The following is a 16436-nucleotide window of genomic DNA, read 5'->3' as shown; positions in this document are numbered from 1 at the left end:
CCATTGGCAGTGAAAGCTGCTGTTTCAGTCCTTGTTGATGCACCAGTGTGCACAAACGATGACAAAAAAGAGAAGAGGACTTACTTGGGGCTTCCCCGGGGGTCCTCCTCTCCAACGAGTCCTCCTCTCAACACGGCTGCCTCCCTCCCCTACTTCGGTGCGTGCTGCAGCCCAGTTATGGGCTGCACATTGCAAGCACAGACTGTCTGCGCTTGTGCTGTGCACCCCATAACTGGGCTGCAGCACACCCCGGGTAAGTTTCACTCGGCTGGCAGGGCTAGAGGAATTTTTTGGACAACTCCGCACTCCAAGCGGAGCACGGAGTTCCAAAAACTCTGTGAGCTCCGCCAAAGGAGTGGAGCTCCCCGCACACCCCTACTTTTAACAAATATCCAAATAACAAAATGTCCACCTGATGTTTTGATCGAAGAGAATCTCTACCAGAAATATAATAATGCATTTTTGGTTGTATTTTGCTGTTAGAAAAAAAACAATAGGGGAGGCATATGTGGCATCTCAACTGTGTAATTTTTTTCTTTAGTCACACTGACCACAGTGCGGGGCCAACAGCACCAGCGCCGACACGTCTACAGGAGCGGATATCAGGGGAGTCTCTGCGGCAGGAGTGGTGGGTGGTGTCCTATTGATTCCTTATTGACAATGGGTACTATATAGTCACTACAAGGGTGTACTAGTGTTGTTGACACACTCATCAACACCCTTCTTTTGTAGATGCAGTGGGAGTCAAGTAAGTATTGGGCTCTTCTATCTGCAGCTCAGCAGACTAAGTTTAAAAAATGAACTTGAACTCTGTGTTTTGGAAAATTGAAAAAAGAATGGAAGTAGAATGGATGGGTAAAATATAATATAAGTGAAAGGATGTGTGTGTAGATGTGGATGAAAGGGTGCAGAATAATAATCATGTAGGTGGGTGATGTGGAGGATGATCGGATGCATATGTGGGTGAAGGATGGATGAAAGGGTATACGGGTGAACAATGCCAGGCCAGGTGGGTGAAAGGATATGGGTGAAGTGATTCCATACCTGGATGGGTGAATGGACTCCTCGTGTGGGTTAGATCTCTTGGATGGGTGAATAGGTGTGTGACAGGCCAGACTGTGCCGACCCGCACATGTCTACAACTTGTGCTAACTCTGCCTATGGCTTACCGGACACACCCCGCAGAGCCGTACCTCCCTATTGGTTCCACGCAGTGTCCGCGGGAAGATGGTGCCATTATAAGGACCGCAGGGAAAATGCTGTGGCGTCCGTTCCAGAGGAGGAGAACAGAGGAGCCGACCGGCGAAAGGAAGACAGAAACAGGAGAAGAACACGAAGGAGCCATAGCAGGAGATTTCCGGCGTGACTGGGAAGAAGACGGTTCGGAGGACCCGCTACCCTCACGATCCCGACCCCTGGATGAAGACTGCTGGCCCTGGGGGGCACACGCCTAGGACCTGCCACGCTTCAGGAGAAGCGTGGCTAAGTCAGGTACGAAACTCAACACTGGGAAAAAGGGGGGGAACTGGGAGGGGGTGAGGGTTTATGGGCACAGAAAACACGGGCACGAACGGGGTGGGACTAGAGTTAAGAAAGGGTAGGGAGGGGAGATAAAACCAGCACCAAAGAGAGAGAGAGAATATCAAAAGAAGAAAGAAAGGAGGAAACAGAGGGAGATCCAATAAAAAAAGAACAGAAGACAGAGGTTGATGCAGTAACAGGCCTCACAAGCATCCAAGGACAGAAACAGAAGGAGATAGCAAGTGGCTAACAGAATCCAGCTCAGAGAGGAAGAGCAGGACAGGGAAAACAAAGACGTAGGAAGCCCAGGAGAGATAAGAGCCAATGAACAAAGAGAAAAGAGATGATACATTAAACTGAAGAAAAGAGATAGAGGAAGAGAAAGGAAGAGAAATAAGTACTGAGAGCACAGTAAAGAGAAGAAATAGAGAAAGAGAGAAAAGACGTTAAACAATCACTTACCGTACCTCTTCTTCTGTCCCTACATGCTTCCCGAGAGGCCTATTGACGAGGAAGAGAAAGAAGAAGACGAAATTAACATTCAGACGAAAGAACAATTCTATGAACAATCAACCATATCCTTGCCTGCCAAGAAACAAAGCCCACCAAAACTACTCTGTAATTATACAATAAAATATACGTACCCACAGAAAACGTGAAGCCTGGTGTACTTACTCAGCCACCCTACGACAAGGTTAAAGAACGAATGGGTGGTTATTGGCTATATGTATGTTGGTGAAAGGTTAGTATAGACCCATGTTTGGAATTTGAAAAATGGCGAAGGACTGGATGAGAGAATGTAAAGCTTAGCTGAAATAGTGCTTGGAATGTTTTTTATCAAAGGTTTGTTGCAAGGTTTGGATGGTATTTCAGAATATTCCCTTCACTCATAGTATTTTTCAAGTGAGGCAGATAATAATAAGTATTCCAGCATCCATTAACCACCGCCTCCCTCCCTTGCTATGGCCTCTCACCAATGCCACCCGTGATGACCTAACAGCTGCATGGTTCAATTCGGCAGAATCGGCACTGCAATGTTGGCTGTGCAATGTACGTCTGTCAGCTTAAGTTAATGTGACTAACACTTTACAATGCATGGCAATGCTAAATAAATATGTGTTTCCCAGTTTCCTCACAATGCCCACTGTGTCAGTCCATCTTACTTCACTCCGTTAATCTGTCTTAAGTTCTGTCCCAGACTTCAGAATAATTTGGGAAAATCAGTCTTTGGTTGTGCCACATTTTTCAAGTGGAGTGCTAAATATAAATCATTATGGCTTCCATAATGGATTTACTTCTGTTCTAATTTTTCCCTTTCAACATTTGCCAACACAGTGAGCCACACTACTAGCCAAACCATAGGCACATGATGATGATGATGAGGAATTGATTGATTTGTAAAGTGTGTACTCTACCTACCCATCCTAATCAACTCTACCTTACCCTGCACTTAAGTACGTTAAGAAGATTCCTTTTCTTACTACAAAGCAAATGCTATATATTTTTGCAAAAAAGTAGGGGGGCCTGAGGACAGTGAGCAAAGTGGTCCATAAGTAAGTGCCTTGATTTTCCTGAAGGGGATAGTCTGTGATGATGCAAATGTGCAGCATACAATCTAAATCCCATTCCTTAATCCTTTACCACTACTGCAGTGCGTTGCTTCTCCCACGCCTATCTAAATGATTGATTATATTATGTGGCGTGTTTTGTTCTTAGTATTCATCGGCCTTGTAGTCCAGGTAAAAAGAAGAACAGGGCCATTGGAATAAAATAATTTTCAAGTACAGCTGTCCCAGCTGCAGACAGTAACGGGTACGACGATGGCACCAGCTGCGCTAGCAATGCCACCATTAATTTATTACAACAGTAGAGAGAAGAATACTTGTACTCCATAGTGCATATTATGGCTGTGACAGTTATCACCTTAAAATTGAATGGCCTGAGGTGACCACCAAATGTACTGCCACTGTGCCACTACGCTACACGATGTTAAACAAGTGCTTTGCTCAAAGTCTTTTTTTACAATTTCTCTTGTTTCTTTCTTTCTTGATATAGATATTCCTGCTGGTCCACCATCATTGCAGGAAATAGCAGCCTGCCTGCAGCGGACAAAGCTGGAGGCCATAGTGGGCAAGTACCAGTGGCTGGTGGTCCTCGAGACAGAGGAGGAGGCTGCAGCAGCAGTCGCTGCTGCCGGTACTCAGGGACCCAGCCAGGCCCCAGTACCTCCATCCCAGCAACACCTATACCACAGTGCCAGGGCAGCCACCAGCCGTAACATCATTCCTGCCACCTCCCTCCCGAGATCGTCTTGCAATGCCACGTCCTGCGGAGGCTGGGGCAGATAGAGGCCCGTCCGACACGAATGGAGGGGCTCCTCTGGAGACTCTTGGTCTGCCGGTAGTGCCCTCCTCCACCCCTTTTTTAACCTTTTATTTTGGTGGGTGGACTTGTTGTGGTTAGAGAGGGTAGGAATTATTTTTTGTGGACTTTTTTTGCCATGGACAATTTATTGGACATATTTTTTCTGTTTTGGACATTCTGTGAGGAAAGCGACAATTGTTTGGGGATGGGGTGGGCAAGTTGTGAGTGGAAGGGGTGGGTATTTATTTATTATTATTTTTGTTAGGGACGGGGTTTAAAATAAATAGTTATGTACAGTTCTTTATGGGTAAAAAAAAATTGGGGGTGTTTTACTTCACACTGCTGCCTTTATTCTGCATGTTTTCTAAATCTATTGATAATGTCTTCCTTTTAGAGCAGCATGCTATACAAATCTGCTGATAGTGTATAAGAATTATTTATGCAGTTAGGTAAACTTGTCCCAATACTCTTCTAGTCTCTGTAGTGCATTCTTCAAAATTTGGCCCATAGGAGTGGGGGGAGCGATTTTCCATTGACAATTTTATTGCCTAAAGTAAAGGTACAATAATACTCCATAATTATCTTACCTGAATGGATAAAGCGAGGGCTGCATGGTTTCTCAAGGTACTATGGTGGTGTAGCAGTAGCATGCTCAGTGAAGGCATGAAAGCGAGATCCCACTTTACCTAGGTGAACTGAAATGAAGATCCTGCCCACTGACTTGAGGTTGCTTCTAGCACATCTGCCCCACCAAGTGTGCGATTAATCAATGGGGTAAATTATGAAGTAACACCTCACTCAATCACACAGCCCAGGAGAAGAGGGTTAGGGATTTGATGAATTGATGGGGAAGGGATTTGGGGAAAGGTGTGACAAAAATAAAAATAGAGCACAAACACAATATTCACCTGGAAAATGATTATGAGCATGTTGTGGGAGAATTAGAAAAATAAAAATGTGAATATGTATGACACAGAGACCCAAGTTGTCTATATCTAAAAAATTTCAGTCAGCTACGTTTGCAAAATAGTACATAATATAATAATTAATCTTGCGGTGAAGGTAACACACACACAGTTCTGAAAAAAGCATATTGAAAGAAAAATTATACTAGTCTATTGCCAAATTTGATGGTGCATCTGCAATCTTCTTGGATTGCCGTGTCAATCTTCTTGGGTGCCAACCTGAAGCGATCCGATAAGGTAAGCATGAGTGTTATGGTGTAGGAGAAGAGAAGACCTATGGATTTTAAAACCGAAATGATTAGTATCATGATATTGTAGAATAAAGAAGTATGGAATGGAAGGTAAGCTTCATGGGGAGTAGTGTACCAAGAAGACTTAGAGGGGGCAGAACAAGAGAAAAGACATTTGCAGTCATCCAGCAACAATCACAGACAGGTGTCAGCAGCATGTATCGGGATGATTGAACTCGAAACTGTAATGTTCATCATAACATTTAGCCTACAACACTGCATAATGTGACATTAATATCATCCATCACATGTCTGTCTCCTCCAGTTTCCTACAACAGCCCCTGCTAAACTACAGAGTTTCAAGTTTGATCGAGCCAGCAGACACACAGCAGCTTTGCATTTCACAAATCAAGTTATTGACACACCCCTCACCACCAGTCCACAGATTAGAATAGGCCTCTTAGACTCTTCCTCATATCACCCCTGTTGATTTCCATGAAATTGATAACTTCCTTCTTCTGGCAGTTGTTTAAGTTGTCAAGTCACACTCTGATTCCTTTCATCATACTCAAGTCCAGACTCTGCTTGATTATTTTATGTCCAACTCAAGTCCATACCAACTCCTGCTATTGAGATTCTCAGTCAGGACCCAATTGAGCTAGAGCGACCTGTAACTGTTTAACAAGAGAAACATTGATAACTTTTCTATTTTCTGGACTAGAATTTTGTTTTTTAGCTATATAAACTGGTCGGGTCTTCTTTGACAAATGTAAACCTGAAAGCAGAGCACCAGAAAATAGCAGTGTGAAAACGCCGGCTCACACATTTTAGTAAGTGTGAAAAGGGGAAGGAGAAAAAAAATCACCTTCAGGAAAACAAATATCACCAATTATGCTACCAACATTGTAAATCGATCACAACACAAACACAAGCCAGCATTATATATTTAAATAAAACACTCACTCTCACTATCTGCCACCACTAGACATGATGAGTCACACCCACCATATCAGTTCTCAACATTGAAACAAATATTCCTCATATCAATCTTTGAGGCATATATTGCATTGCTTACCTGTTCCAGTCAAGCATAGTGGCACATTGCTGATCCTCTTCGATTCAGGTAACAAAACACACATTGGACAGTAAGTTGTAAATTAACTATGTGGGTAGTCCCGCTAGGGAACAAAAGAAAGGAAAGGCACAGAATGGAGGCAGGCATTGTCTTTCAAGTCTCCTTGAAGTGATTTTGGTGGGTATGGGGCTTTCTAAATGCACACTGGTTCAACTACATTTCTACCATGCATGTGCCTAAAACAGTTGTGGTTCATTAGTAATTTAGACAGAAACAAACAGTATACACTGATAAGGTTCCCACAGCTAGCAATTTTTTTCTCAAAGCTGTTCATAATAGAAAGTAGAAAGCTTTTGGTGCCCCAGTTCTAGTGAGGGAAGTAGAGTCCCTCCTCAAACTCAGGTGTTCCATCCAGAAGTTGGTCAGCTAACACACTACCATGACATGAGTCTGACCAATCATCACTCTCATCCACCTCCGGTTGTACTTCAGGTATGCTATAATTTGGTGGTATAAAGTGCTGATTCATTTTTATCATGGTCAATCTCTCGACATTTTGGGGTGAGAGACTGGTCCTTCTCACTCTCACAACTGCACCAGCTGCACTGAACACACGCTCAGAAGACACACTGGCTACAGGGCAAGCCAGATATTCTATTGCCAGCCTGCTGAGCTCTGTCCATTGGTGCCTTTTCTCAATGAAGCAAGGTGCTCCGCCTTGGCTCAAGCTCAGTTGCCTTCGCCACTGTGGTGGACTTAAGCCCTGCCTTCAGAAACCAATGAAATGCAGATTTTGGGGCTGCTCCTCCTGCTCCTGTTGTTTTTGCTTGTGTTGATTTTGGGCTATGGAAGTTGTAGGCTGCACCCCAGGACTTCTGCACATGAGTGGGCCTCTAATCTCCATCCGTTCTTTTTCCAGGTCTCTGGCTTCCTCAGCAATCCATGTTTTGTATGTTGAAACATCCCCATCAGAAAAAGGAATCAAAGTGGCCAGTAATTGTTTGTACCGTGGATCAAGAATTGTGGTACAGATAAAATGTTTGGATGACACAATGTCTCTTTGAACCCTTGTATTAACGGATAAGCGAAGGATTAACCTCTCCACCAACTCCAGCGCATCTGTTTTTGCATTCGCACCTGTGTACATTTCAGACACCTCCTTTAGCTATTTCTGCAGCAAATGCAACAGTGGGATAGCTTGACCCATGGTACATTCCTCCTTACTGACTTCCTGTGTACAAAATTTTAAAGGGAAGCAGCATCTCTGTCAGGCATTTGATCAGTCCTCATTGGTCCATCTCAGTGATCATGCCTTTCACAGTTGTATCCCCTCTTTGCATGACATATTCCTTGATCTGTCTGTACTGCTTAAACAGATGTTGTAGCATGTAATAAGTAGAATTCCAACATAATGGCACCTCCTGTATGATGGCTTTAACTGGCATTCTATTGGCATGCTGAATAAGCCTCAACAGCTTGCAGGCTTTAAAAGAATGGCTAAAATGAGTGCAGATTCTTCTGTATGTGGACAGTAAGTTACTGACTCGAGGTTCTTTTATTAGGAAGTCCTGTACAATGATGTTTATGCAGTGTGCCAAACACAGGACCCTGAAATAGCCACCATCTGGCATGGCCTTAACTACATTACTGCCATTGTCCGTGGCAACGAATTCAATATTAAGGCCTCTGGGGCACAACCATTCAAAGACATTGTTGTTGAAGTCATATAAGATGTTTGCAGCTGCATGGGATTTCTTCATGGCAAACATAGCTACTGTTGCATGCTTCCGGGCACCATTAAAAATTTCAGCTGCGTCAACACCTGCAGATTTCAAGTCTCTAACCCCCGGGTTGGGTGGTTGCATTTGTACTGCCTAAACATGGCAGTAGTAGTAGCCTGGATTTATTTTTTTGCTGGTGCCACTGATGCAGGTAACTTAGAAGGTGGTGGTAGGCTCAATGTGCATCTCAGGTGGGCAGCTATTGTAGGTTTTTACCTTGGTGTTTCAACCTGACTGTGCCATTGTGATGTTGCTGATTTGGGCAACAATACTACTGCACTGCTGGGGACAGGGCTGATTTCTGTACCAAAAATGTCACCCTCTTCTTCACCTTCCACCATGTTAGGATCAGATTCCATGCTTTCAACACCTTCTCTAACAACACCTGCAGGCTTTTCCTTTTGGCCGCTAATGTGCACCTCCCAGCGGATTTTGTGGTGTTTTCTCAAATGGATTGTGTGGGCTATGGTTCCATGATTTATCCCAACTAACACTTGCTCTGCAAATGGACCATATGGCAATGTTTGGCTCCTTTTCACTAACCGTAAAGAAGTCGCGAACTGGGGAGGTCAACTTTCTGACACAGGGGCTACTGCCAATGTCTGAAAAAGTGGCGGTATGTACATGTTGTTTTGATGATGTTTGCCCTCTGCATCTGCAGTAGCTTCTTCTACTGAGGTGATTGTGGATGTAGGTTGCACCCGGGGCCCTGTAAATATGGAAGCTGGTGAAGGTGGTGGTATTACTGCCACATCTCTCTGAGCAGGTTGAGAAGATGGGGTAATGTTTGACTCCACTGGGGCTGAGCTGACATCCATGATGACTGGCTCATCGTCAGACTCATCATCCTCCTCTTCTTCATCCAGAACTCTAAGGCTTTCAGGAACCTTTCTTTCCACTCCTAGCCACTACTAGACTGAGCTGGCATCCAAGTGGAGTCTTGATCATCAGAAGGGGGCCTTAAGGAACAAGATGGTAGAGTTCTGGAAGACAGTGGGTCTTGTGAAAGAGGGGCTTCTTCAGCTTCCTCTGCATTAATCTCACCATTCTGTTGTGCTCCTACTTTGGGAAGAACTGCTACTGGCAGCTGCAGCTGTTGTTCAATGGCTTGAGTTTCCGGCAACGATTGGGTACTACTTTGAGAAAGAGATAAGTCCAATTTAACATCGCTGCTCGTCGGCGTTCCTGTGATTAGAGAGGCTGCCTCTGTGCCAGACATGGGCTTGGGCCTACTTTGGAATGGGGCCGCTGATGTGGGAGTGGTGCTCCCAGGCCCGAGCGTCTGGTGCGGCAGGCACATGTCTTTTCCCAATAAAGGTCTGGGGCGACATACCGGTGGTGGGAAGCTGCTTCTTATCACCGGCTGCTTTCTTGGTAGCAGCTTTCTTTGGGGCCATCTTGAAGCTGTGAGTTGGCAGTAGCACTCAGCTTCAGCAGCTGAAGAGATGTCTGTGTGGTCGTGTAAGCGTGGTCACTTGTCACATCGCGCACAGGCCTTCTGTTTGGCAGTACTGTGGGTGATGTCTCTTTCTCTTCGTGCACTTAAAAGCAAACATGCAAGAAGGATCAGTGAAAAGTGGCATTGTTGTTGCAGATGCATTAGTGGTAGAAACACACAATATCATAGAATGGTTACTTAAATAAAAGTGTAAATATTTTTGAAATACAATGTATCCATTCGTAAAAACAATACACCAACATCAACTTTCATTAGCATGTAAGTCATGAAGAATAAGAGAGAGCAACAACGTACAGAATGTAACTATAAGCTTTATCTGTCTGCATCATGTAGGCATGTGGCACTCAGGGAGGTGCTGGTGACAAATGGAATAATAATAATCCTTGAATAATGTAATGTTATTAAATGTAGTGCAACTTTACGCTTATAGCAGACATGGGGCTAATGGGCAAAAATTTGGAAAAAAAATATTTATGTTAAAAAAAATCGAAAGCAAGAAAATTTTTTTTTAAAAAAAATCAAATATTATTATTATTATTATTATTACTATACTGATATTACAAAATAAAATAAATGCTGTGAAAAAATAGAAGAAAAGGATAAACATAGTTTAGAATGGGTTGCCATTGCTGATGTACTAGGGGCAGGGGACTACCATGAAAAAAACACAGGGAGTTGGGAGGCAATGAGTGGTGGAGGTGAAAAATAAAATGCAAAAAACATATATAAACATAATAAAACTGAGCATGCACTACATTTAGTAATAAGCATCATTGACCTACTAGGCCTGAATAAACAACACAGAAAATAGCCGCCAGCCACATGGCCAAAAACAACCAGCAGGGGGGCATGGCCACCAACACATGCAGGCCTAAAGTACACTGGCTGCCTTCACAAAATGGCCACCAGCCACATGATCAAGCAACAACCAGCAAGGAGGAATGGCCATGACAATAACAGAAGAAACACATGCAGGCCTAAAGCACACTGGCTGCCTACACGAAATGGCTGGCAGCCACATGGTCAATCAACAACCAGCAAGGAGGCATGGTCACCACAACAAAGAAGAACACATGCAGGACTAAAACACACTGGCTGCCTATACAAAATGGCTGCCAGCCACATGGTCAACCAGCAAGGAGGCATGGCCACCACAACAAAGAAGAAACACATGCAGACCTAAAGCACACTGGCTGCATACACAAAATGCCCGCCAGCCAAATGGTCAAACAACAACCAGCAAGGAGGCATGGCCACTGCAACATAAAAGAAGACATGCAGGCCTAAAGCACACTATCTGCTTACAGAAAATGGCCACCAGCCAAGTGGCCAAACAACTAGCAAGGAGGCATGGCCACCACAACAAAGAAGGACTCATGCAGGACCACTGGCTGCCTAAACAGGGAAGGAACCTCCTGTGGTGCGCATAATAAGGGGTTTAGAAGAATCTCCTCTAACATCCCCATGGTTGCTTGACCACTAGTCATCAGGAAAGTATGCTGTAGTCTAAGACCTAGGGCTTAAGAACTTAACTCCCCTGGGCTAAAAGCACAGAAACCTACTAATGCCGAAAGGTACTCTCTGGGCTATCTTGCCATCTTCTGTCCTGACTCATAACTGACATCTTGCTGCTTCTGTCCTTTTTATTCCTTTCCAAGTCGGTAGCATCTGATGGTTCAGCTCAGGTGCTGATGTATGTGACATGCCTTTGCCACCCTTCATTGAAAGAATGAATGAACTTTGTAAAGCGCAATAACCACTTCTAGAGGCATCTTGACACTAACAACCCTAAAAAAAAAAAAAAAAATCTGACTCTCTAGAGAGTAAAAACTTAAGATTGAAGGGACAGCCATGTTTTCAGAAGCTTTCTAAAAGTAGCAGGTTGGCAGCTTCCAATACAGCAAGTGGAAGATTGTTCCACACCTTTGACCCAAGAACAAATAGAGTTCTGCCCCCTCTTAGATTGTAACCTGAACTTCAGGATAGCTAAAAGATTATTACAGGCAGATCTTAACATTCTCTGTGGCCAGTAGGGAAAAAATGACCAGAGAGGAATTTGGGAACAGTTTGAAAATAGTCCCTGTACAGAACAGTTAAAACTCTAAAAAGAATCCATTTACTAACTGGTAGCTAATGGAGGTTCCGCAAACAATCGTGATGGAACTATGATGAGAGAGTTGAAGTTCCATTCTCACAGCAGCATTTTGTACCACCTGTAGTTACTGGATGAGATAATAAGAGAGACCCAAGAAGAGATTATTGCAGTGAATTCTACAGCAGTGACAGGTTGGGGGTCAACTCCTCTGATTAAGAGAACAATCCTGAGGGAGTGGTTGCTATTAAGTTCATAAAATGCCCTTGGGTTTCAATAATTAATTATCAATGGTACTGATTCTAATTATTCCTGAGAACAACTAAAAGGAGTAATAGGGCTATTCTTTCCTATAGTTCAGTAAGATTCAGGTGACACATGGATAAAAGTGACACTCAAAGAATTTTCCAAACTGTCTGATCTGATTATGGATGTAAATAGACATAAATGTTGTCTAATTAGCTCCAGATGGCTTGATTCACCAAAATACCAGGAACAGCAAAATAGACATTATGCAGGCTTTGAGTCCTCATGACATCATAGGGTTGAACCTTTGCCCTACAATTAATCTCTCAATAGCTTCCTCTTTGCTGATGCCCGGCTACTGGAAGGGTAAGGACTGTAAAAATACAGAAGGCAAATAGAGCCCTCTAAGCCCTTTTCACTTTCTGTTCCTGTAACCACCTTTATGAATCCTGCAATCAGTGATAGTAAGGGAAAAGGACAACCTAGGGACAGCAGCTGCTACCACTGGCTACCACTAATAAATGTATATATTTAGCTTTGCCCTGAAAGTGTGGAGCCTTTCCAGTTGTCATTGATCTTACATGGAGGATGCCCATGATAATGGAGACGAAGAGTTCTAGCCTCTGCCTTGAAGAAAATAACTTTCAATGTCATTGGCAGGGTCACTTTTCTGTGGTTCAACCTGCAAAGTATTTATTGCAAATGTAAGTAGACTGTGATTCACAGAGTAAACCAACAAGCCAGATCTCGCTAAACCTGCAATAGAGACAAGCTACCTGAGGGAAGGCAAAATGCAGTTTCTATTAATGATCACATAACTGCATTCTCACGAAGAGCACAAGCAGGTGCACAGATGAACTTATAAGCGAGCATGTAGCTTGCCTTTATATGTACCAAGAATGTAAACATCCACTGTATCCATGAAAATGATGCAGATTTCTTCCTCAGAAACCAGTTCTTGGGCTACTGAGGCTACATTAATAGTCAAGAAAAACCTCTTGACCAGACAAGAGCATTGTCAAGACCACAAGAGTGACATGAGTTGTGTAGCTTTCACATTTAGAATTAAAGGGCCTGACTTAGATATTGGTGGATGGATTACTCTGTCACAACAGTGACAGATATCCCATCTGCTGAAATCTAAATCCCATAATGTTCTATGCGATTAAGATTTCGGCGGACAGGATATCTATCCCATTTGTGATGGAGTAACCAGTCTGCCAATATCTAAATGAGGCCCAAAGTGCCTATATGGGTGTACGTCAGTGTATTGTTTCTTCTATCAAAAGTGATGGCATCATAGGCTTGCACCCATTCTACTCAGTTGAAACAGAGCTAACATGAATAAAGGTTGAGGGACTGACTGTATTGACTGGGAACCTGCAGGAAAGCATTGTCTTTGTATATTGATCGCAGTGGGCTCCATGTGGTTGACTTCTTCTAGTCCGTCCTCCAACAATTTTGAAACAGCCACAACATTAACCAATCAAATGGGCTTGTTGTAAATGGAGCTGACTAGACTGAATATATGATCAGGTAGACAAGAAGCTTATTACTACTGGGGTCACAGGCCATAGCTATGACCAGGATGAGGGAGGTGCCTTGTTCCAACTATTTGGTGCACCTTCGTAGGCAAGTGCTCTTCTGCCTACAGAATCTCTCAGCTCTGTAGTCCACTGCCAACGTGATGTATGGATCAAGAAGGATCTTGGCAACTGACAGAGAGGTTGGTGATGAGCAGAATCCGGAATGCCAATTTGTGGAGGTGTTGGCGAAGAGAAGAATCTGGAATGGACCTACCGACTAGGTTTGAAGAGATGACCTTTCTTGTTGTACCTCGACATGAACAAAATCGTCACCCTGCAGTTCATGGTAGGCTGTAGTCTGACCAGTGGGAGAAACACATAGAATCTGAAAATAGAAGCTTTTGAGACAAGTGCAAATCAAGTAAGTCGGATGAGACTGGAGGAGGAGAGGAGTGAATCATAGGTATATCCATTATTATTTCATGAGGTCTGAACTAAGTTTTTTCGTTTAAGAATGGCTCTCATTACCTTTAGGGCTGAGGGTATGGCATTTGGGCATTTCAGTCTAAGTCACGTCTTTGATATTTGTCAGTGTTCTTTCAAATCACTCCACCCTCCCCAAATATTCAGAATGAGAGGCAGAGTGAAATCGTTGTTAGATTCCTAATACGTATTTTTCAGTGTTGCATTAGTGCTAGATATCCAAAGCCTCTTACAGTTTCAGGAGACATAAATGAACTTCTTAGTCACTCCTTAGATCAGTCTTTTGAATACATAATAGCATCAGCCAGGCACATGCTTCTACAGAAACCCAGAACATACAGACTGAAACTAAAACATAACACATGAGAGCAATATTGTAGCATTTGAAAGCAGCTAACTGCATGGGCCCCATGAAGCAGGATGGGCAGCTCATAAGTCTGCATGCTCTTAAAACATTTTCAGCTTGATAAGTGGCACAGGAATGACAATAATGCTCGACAATGAAGCAAAAATATGGTGCATGAGTCATGCCCCTTTTGACTCGGGTGAAATTCTGTGATAAAAATGGGCTACACTGAGTAAATATTTCCTAGAAGCAACCATTTTACCATGTACAGAGCCACTTCATTCTCTGTGCCTCATTTTTTTGTTATTTATAATGGAACACAAATTAATAGGAGCCAGGTAAATCTTTGAAAATGTATGCAATACCGCACACCATCTCTAGTGTTTTCTTTCATTAACTTCTGATCAGTTTGAACTAGAAGCATCTTTTAAAAAGTGTAAGTTGGCAAATTATGCACCAGATGGTGGGTTCCATGGCGAGTGCAGTATTAGTAAAATGAAAAAGTGGCTTGACGTTTTAGAGATGAACATAAGTGGATAATGGGCAGCATAAGTGAGACAGGCGTTAGATGATGAGTGAGAGAGTACTGTGTGATTTTAGGAGTATGCACGTACAGGATGGGTCTGTCTGTATGCTGCTTATGAGAGGTGCAACATATGAGACAAGGTACATTTGGTTAGGGGACACCATGAGTGAGTGATTAAGACGATTATTGCATGTATAAAGAACAGATTGAGTAACCCAATGAAGGAGTGATTAAATGGATGAAGTTAGAGTAAATGTAAGATAGAGAGGCTGAAGCATAAAGATAACGAATAATGAATAACGAGAGGAGCCTCTAGAACGGAAAACTTTGTCTAAATAAAATGGTAAGCATGGCTACGTGAACAAATGCAGTGGACTTATGTGTGAAAGAAAGAGCATGGTTACATGGTTGAGTCTGGCAAGCAGGGAAGTCTCTATATACCCACTGTATGCAGTATCCCTCCCCCCCCATACACACATTCTTTGTAATGTACAGAATGGTGCTGGTAAGGCCTCCATAGAAAATTAGAAAAATATTCATAAGCATGAACTATTGACATAAGAATTAACTGCTAGGCCCGAAAAAACGCTATTGCTTGAATGCTTACAACATGCTCTGTAGTCTACTTAACCTGTGCTGCATGACTTGCAGAACTCCCTGGAATTTTATTTCTCTAACTGTTTCTTTTATAACTTTTTTGTGATCTGTACAACATCTATCTTTAAAACAATAGAAGCTGTATTACTTACACTTTTTACCCAACTACTAAACTGTTTTACAATGTGCTGAGGTGTATTAAAAGTAACCATGACAAAACTAGAAACATTAACATTTACATGAATAGTGTGAATTACGTGGGTGTTATATTCATACATTAAATTGCTCAGCGGATGGAAAACTGAAGGAAAGTAGCCAACCCTGTCATCCAACAAGAAGATTTATTGTTTAAACGATGTTGAATGTTCTACATTGTAACAATCAAAATGTTATATAAAGTGTCATAGGGAGAGTATGGGGGATTCTTCTTCTTCATCTTTCTGATGCTGCTGGATCTTGGTACGGTGTGATGCTGTGATTCCTAGCTGAGAAAATCTGAGAGATGAACACTGCCTCCAGAGTTACTGATTATTACTGCAGCTGCTGCTGAAGCTAAGAGCTACAGGTGAATATATAATTAATTAGGGAATTAGGCTGTTGAGAGTTGACTGTGTTAGGGAAATAGAACTAACAGATAGTATTGTGAGAGCTTTCTAGACTTAGAATATTTAGATACAACAGGGTTATTCTTTCTGCTGCAACATTGTTTTGACTCCTAGAAAAGTTGTTTAATTGTTTCAGAGGAACCCTGATAGCTATAAGCACATGGGACTGATAACTGTGAGATTATTGTCCAATGTAACATAATGACACTCTATTCTCAGACTAAGAACTGTGTTAGATAAGATACATTACATTTAGAGGACAGAAACAAACAGAATAGGGACAGATTCAGGACACTCTTTATGAGTGTTTCTGTAGATTGAAGTTTCCAATTAATAAACTAAATTAAGAATCTTCAAAACAGATGTATTTACGGGCGGTGCACCCAGCAAATCATTCTGGTAGCAGAGGGATGGTTGAGTGCTAAGAAAGGAAAAAAAAATATTTATTAAGCTGCAAAAACATAAAAAGATTACAGTATAATGCGAAGCTTACGGCCGACTTCTGACTTCAGTGAATAATCAAGATGTGTCTGATGGTGGTCACATGAGCCAGCAGCTGAGTGGCACACATAAGTATGAATATGCTGTATGATTTTGAATGTAGAATAATTTTTGTTGTG

This window comes from Pleurodeles waltl, chromosome 3_1 (genome assembly GCF_031143425.1).
Source record: "Pleurodeles waltl isolate 20211129_DDA chromosome 3_1, aPleWal1.hap1.20221129, whole genome shotgun sequence".
Taxonomy (NCBI): Eukaryota; Metazoa; Chordata; class Amphibia; order Caudata; family Salamandridae; genus Pleurodeles; species Pleurodeles waltl.
The sequence above is the reverse complement of the archived record's forward strand: the minus strand, read 5'-3'. Positions refer to the sequence as shown.